The sequence below is a fragment of the Lissotriton vulgaris genome, chromosome 4_1 (assembly GCF_964263255.1).
Source record: "Lissotriton vulgaris chromosome 4_1, aLisVul1.2, whole genome shotgun sequence".
Classification (NCBI taxonomy): Eukaryota; Metazoa; Chordata; class Amphibia; order Caudata; family Salamandridae; genus Lissotriton; species Lissotriton vulgaris.
The window spans coordinates 1,516,668,802-1,516,675,561 of NC_141691.1; positions in this window are offsets into that span (position 1 = coordinate 1,516,668,802).

Below are 6,760 nucleotides of genomic sequence, written 5' to 3' on the forward strand. Positions count from 1 at the left end.
TGGCATAAGGCAGTTGAACGCACCTGTTGAGGAAGGCCAAAAAGCAGCTTTGGAAAAGTTTTAGGAGCTGGCAAATGCCATTAAGGACTTCTGCAAGTGATGCAGCAAGATTATGTTACACACCTACAGAGCCATATTCAACTCATTAGCTGATTGGATGGTTTCACTAGATCGGTCCATCATCTGACAACTGCTACATCAGCATTATCTCGTCGCACAGTGGCCATGCAGGCTGAGATGGCACATTGCAGTGGAGTAGTACAAGGATTAGTGCAAGGCACTAATGCCATTGAAAACATGCAAACAGCACACATCACAGCAACCAGTGAGTTAGGTGGAGGGGAAAGCGAGGAGTTATCCAGCCTAAGTAGTATTACCGCCCTGAATTTTGGAATCGGAATCAAAGCTGCCGACAAAATGCATCTACAGAGGATTCACCAAGGCAAGCAGCTGAGCAAACTGAAAGGCATAGACGATGACGAGAGACAAAAAGTAGTTGCATGGTTGCGTGTACACATATGTTACTTCTATACCTCTGTTTACATTTGTTAGGTCTGAGATGGCAATCTTGATTTGGCACATGTGCATTTAATATTGTGTTTTGAAAATTTTAAAAAAAATACTATACCTGAAGTTAAGGTAATAAAAAAATTATGGACAAATACAATCCTAAATGAATGTATTTTTCTTACCTTACCTTAAAAATAATTGTGTAGAATCTCTGAACGTCATTCTCTGCCTTCTGCTGCCCTTGATCCATCTGTAGGTTGATGTGTTGGAACTGACTGATCCTCTTCATCCATAGCTGACTGGTTAAGGGGTATGCCACTAGATGTGGAAATGTTGTGGAGTATAGGACAAGTAGCAACATTTTTCAGCAGGTTTCTGTTCTGTCTTGTACTGCTCCACCACTCTTGTGGAGACATCTAAAGGGACTCTTCAGCAGCCCAAATGTTGTCTCTATCACATTTCTTGTTGTTTTATGTGCAGCATTGTAGCAGGATTCACTTGCAGGTGCAGGGTTCCGTCCATCAGTTGTTTTGTTTGCATTTGTCGCCCTAAGTGGGAAGGGTATGTCCAGACGTGGGTCCCGTGCTCACTGCGCCACTGGTTTCAAGCTAGCCTGGCGGATGAGGGATGATACCCCGAAACCGGTCCCAGGATGCTTGTTACCGGTCCAGGGAGGATATGGCTTGGCAATTTGTGCTGGACTGTTCCCATGAGGAACAGGGCCAAGATTGATTTGCATATAGCTGGGTCCAAACTGGGGTGGCTTGGTGAGCAAAAGAACGATGGATTAAATCCAGTTCTTTGTGACTGTGGGTGAATGTTTGCATTGTTCAGCAATCCGTCCGTCAATTGTCTGCGTATCTGTAGCAGATAAGGTCAAAACTGTAGGTTAGCTCTGGTAAGGGTTTCATATATCTGTTAAAGAATAAAGATAAGATTCCTGGTTTAATTTTGTAACGAGTCAAGGGGTCAGATGCATATATATTATGTAAACACAGTAATTAAGGGAGAAGGGAGAAGGAGATCTAAGCAAAGGTTATTGAATTAACACCGATTTCTGAGATTTAAGGTTTGATGGCAAACTGTGTTGAAAGCTGCAGAATGACTCATAAGAAGTTGCTCCACCATTTTTTCTAAATGCGTTTTTAATTTTGAGCAGATTGTGTGCCTCTTTCCGGATGGAATCCTCTTTGATAGACTAAGAGTAAGTACTTGTCTTCTAGGAATTGAGATGTCTGAAGAAAAACTGGCATTCCAATGAGTTTGCTAGGAAGGGTCCATTAGAAATTGGTCTTTATTTATCAGGGTTTTCTGGGTCAAGGTTTCTGTTCTTGATTAATGGTAGCTTGTGTGGTCTGAACTCGCACGGCATATAAATACAATAAATCCGTATTTGTAAAGCGCGAACTACTCACCCTTACTGTTCTCCGTCATGGAAATTAAGTGAGCTATTGGCCAGAGTCACATGGTGCTGAGCTGAGCTGCCGCTGGAGCCGGGGATGAACCGTGAACCCTGTGCTCCAAAGTCTGCTACCTTCGCTGCTGTACCACACCTCTCCACTGAGTCACTCAGGATGATGGAGTAAAGCAGAGAATGTAGTAATTATCTGATATTTTAAAATGTTAAAAGTCATCATGGGCAGAAATATTACATCCCTTGGAAATATCGAAAACGTGTTAGAATAACTTGTTTTTATCAAAACCATTAGCTGCCCGTGGGTGTTCACTACAAGTCGGTACGGAAAGTCTTTTTAAGAACCTCATAATTGTAGCCTGGGATGTACAAGAGTCAATTGTGTTTAAGCAGTTGCATGTTACTGTATTGTTTGGTTTCTACCCAGAGCTATTACAAATCCCATTAAACTATAATAATCGGAAAACCCTCAGTTAAAATACATCATACACGTATCAAAACAACACTTCTTGTTTTTATTTGAACTTCCCTTTTAATGTATCATATTTATTATGGGGAGCTTTCACTTTTTAGAATCTATGGAGAATGCTTAGCTGCAGAGTTTCTCCAAGCATTGTTTTCCTCTCTGTAGATGAGCCGCAGACTTCAAGCCATGAGTGTGAATGTAGTTTCCTGTTTCAAGGCAGGATCGGCTCCTTCAGGAGCCCAAGGGTCCTCTGGGAACGGCCTGAGCTGTGTGTGACCTGGACTTCAGGAACTAACAGAGTCCGAAGAGAGGAAAACACATTTCACAGCCCCTTTGTGCTCGCCTCGGGTCCCAAAAGCCCTTCTGGGAAAGTAAGTCCAGCAGTGAGCACACCCTTTGACAGAAGAATAGTAGGGAATCCATGTGAGCTGTCTGCAGCTAAAATAGAGCATGACATTTACAGCACTGGCTGTGTCTTGCATAGTTACATCGCTTATTTTGTTTCCAAGTGGGATCCCCTCCCTCTGTGGTTAACTGTTCAGTGGCATTGTGGAAAGCAAAGCATACAACTGGCTGTGGCAGGGGCTGCAATGATAGCCTTGCCAATAGTCAAATATGTCACCTGTAACATGGACACAGAACAAGCAGATCACTGCAGCAGGCACAATAACCCTAAGCCATCCTACTGACCTTAATGCCTTTGGAATTCTGACGCAGCCGTATCTCTGTAGTCGATGGCTAAAACACTGAGGTGCATATTCATAAACTGCATTTTTAGCATGTTTTGTGGTACTGCAAATGTACAACTAGCGTACTACAAAATGCTATTCACATACCTATGTGCAGAGGTCCACTCCTTTGCCTCTCTGGTCCTTTCTGTGTGGTGATCTCCACCCCGACTGCAGAGATCTCCGCACGTGTAAGTATACATTTTAGTCGTAAAAAGGAGTGTCTGAAAATAGGGAATACTTCTGACTGAAGGGGTTAAGGAGGACTAGAGGAGGGGGTTAGGAAGGGACATGCCCCACCCGCAAAGAAGTAAGCCCATTCCTTTTCACAAGCTGCCCTTCTATAGTTACTACCACCAAAAATAACCCAAAACAGTTGTAAGTATACTCCAGCTTAGAGCTGGCCTAGGTCCTGCACAGCACATGGCCAACTAGTAGTAATGCAACACCCTCCCATAAAAATAAAGGTATTGACTTAAAATAAAACCCCACAGGATCTAATTTTAACATAAATTGAATTATTTCAAGTGTTTTAAAATATAAGCACATTTTATTTAATGTTAAAAAATGTCTATAAATATTTTGTTAACATTGTTTACATTTATTAAATAACATTGTTTATAAAATGACATTGCTTTCAATTAATTATCCATATATCTGCAGAAGAGTGTACAAGGACTAGATAACAAGGAGTTGTCTCTTGTTCACTAAAGCACTAGTACACTTGTTTTGAGAGAAAAGAATATGAAAAGAAAGACCACTGATAAAGGAAATTATTTGGTATATTTTTATTTAGTGTATATTAAAGTATATGAAATGCATTCTTGCGGGTTTATTAAGATGTAGGGTGGACCGCCACCGCCATGCGGGTGTTGGCGATCCACCCTACATCATACCCTAAATCATACCCCGCTCGCCACCCATTCCCTCCCACATCTTAGTATGGTATCTGCTAGACACCGCTGTCCATATTAGCATGGGAGCGGGAAGCCGCCTTTACGTGGTGGCGTTGCCGCCACGGAAAGGCATGCTTATTTTTTGGGGGGGGGCCCGTTGCGGGCCCCCACAGTATTGTGGGGAGGGGTGTGCACATTGTCATGGACAAGGTGGCAGGCACCATGCGGTGCCTGTCACCTTGTGCATGACAATGCACAACGTGCATTCCCAGCATTGTGGCGGGCGGTGCTGTGAGCACCGCCGACCACAATGCTGGGAATGGAGGGTGTCACTGCCATGGTGGGGGTGGCATCCTAATTGCAGGTGCTGGACTGCCGCACCATTGGCGGCCGGTCCCAGCACCACTAGGGTGGCGGGCGGACTTTCCTAATAGGCCCCTTGGTTTTATAGGAACAATATACTGCAAAGCACTTGCACTTTAAAAAGTTTAGTACTGAAGAAGAGTAGACAGGCGTCAGATGAACAACTGGTTGATGTAGACCAAAGCACTAGCACTCTGTGATAGATAGTACTGTATGAAATAAGCACTTGCCCTTTTTTCAGAAACCATCATAAATTTACACTTGCACTTTAATGTAAACTGTCTGTGACAAATATTTTAAATGAATGTTAGAATAAACAAATGGGTAACTACGTGATCAGAAATTGATCAACCAAGTACTGGAAGAAAAAAACGCAATAATTAATTTTTCTGCTAATTATATAAATCCTGAATTTGTTGATCAGAAACGCTAGTAGTACCCGTGTAGAAAGCATTTAATAATGACTTGTTTTATATATTTAAATCAAGTGAATATGCTTTTTTATCCATTTTTGTGTCTGAATTGACATGTTACAAGATGGCAGCCAGTGTAACATCGAAAGAGAACAGAGTAGTGCTGATGGAAAATGTAGTCCTTCATTAATGTCTTTAGTTACAATGACTATACTAATGTTAAGGAAATTGTGTTTTTGCATCGTGAACAAGGCAGCGTGCGGCTGCCGAAACGCGTAGATGTGATCGTCACGAATAAAGAAAACTGAGTGACCAATACCTTTTGGAGTGATGGATGATTATTGAACAACTGTGATAATCCCATGGAGATATTTAGAAATGTGGCGGAGGTTTCATAACCGGCACCACCGATGTTCTGGAATCCCCCCAGTGTAATCGCCAAAGCAAATTTTGTACAAAGAAGACAGGGGCGCCCCCCATTGTGCTGTACAGTAACGCTGCCAGAAGCTGAGAGGAGTGCTTAATCCAAGAGAAGGAACACAGAGCTGGTGATCGGAGGATCTCGGAGATGTGGTAGATTACTCGCGGCAAACTCCGGTAAGCTGGGCAAGTGAAGGAAGCAACGGGAGCCGGGCTGGAGACTGGCAATATTGCAAAGTATACTATTCGTGATTTAAAGAGCTACTATTTCGGATGGAAAAATGAGTGACGAAGAGTGTGCAGCTAGGCAACAGGAAGCCTTAAAACTCTTTGAAGAAACCGCTTTACCGGTGCTGAGAGACAGAGGTATCTCAGCCCCCACAGGGATGAATGAACTGGGGAAACTATTACAAGGGTATGAAAAGTTTAAAAAGAGAGATCTCACGATGGTGGGAAGTGGCATCACTATGCCAGTATCTACAAGTAGGGAGAGTCCAACGCAGGCTGTGAATCATGATTACCCCTACATATGAAAATCCGCAATCAGAAATGTTGTGTGAATGGGTGGAAAATAGTGCTACTAGCTCTACAAATATGATCCGCATTTTAGTAAAATATGCGGAGCAGGAAAGACAGGAAGTAGTAATCAAGATAAAGGAACTGAATGAAATCTTGGAAAAAAGTGATGATCAAGTTAAAGTGAATAAATTCAGGAGCAAAAAGAAAACCAGGCTGGAAAAATACAAAAAATGTATCAAAGACAGAAAGGCTACCAAATTCCTTCGCAACCACCTTGATTATGAATCAGGGCATATTTATACGTTCACGAAAAAAATGTACTCTGTTAGGAGACAAAAGATCCAAAGTGATATTATCGAAAAAACAAGCAGTCTCACAGAGCGAAGCAAGCTCAGATACGGGCTCAGAACAAGAGCAAGGAGATTAAAGGGGAAGAGGAATAAAAGATGTAAGGCCAACCCAACACCTTGAGTGTGAATGACATACCTGTCTTGGGAGACTTACTAGCACTATTCAATGACGCCAACCAAGAAATAGAAAGTACACGCGAAACACACGTAAATAATTATCCAACAGAACACCTAACTTTCATATTAGGAAGAGGCAACCATACCCCATTGAAACCACATTCTAAATTTACACTACAGTCTGCACGCTACAATTTGGACATTTTTAGTGAGAATGTAACCAAGGCTATCAAACAATTATACTACAAAGCCCTTCAATAGAAAAAGAAAATCAATCCAACAAAAGCTTTGTTACATAAAACTGTGGCTAAAACACAAATAGAAGAAGGTCTACTGGTGAAACCCTCAGACAAGGGGGGTAATGTCGTGCTTTGGGGTTGGGAACTCTATAAAAAAGAAGCACTCAGCCAATTGAATGATCATGAATGTTATTGCAGGATCAGTATGAAAGAATATGAAGGGGTAAAGGAACAATTATTTACTAGATTGGAAACATGGAGACAAGAAGAGCTGCTGAGCTGGGATGAATTTAAATTCATTAAATAGGAAAAACCAGTGATACCT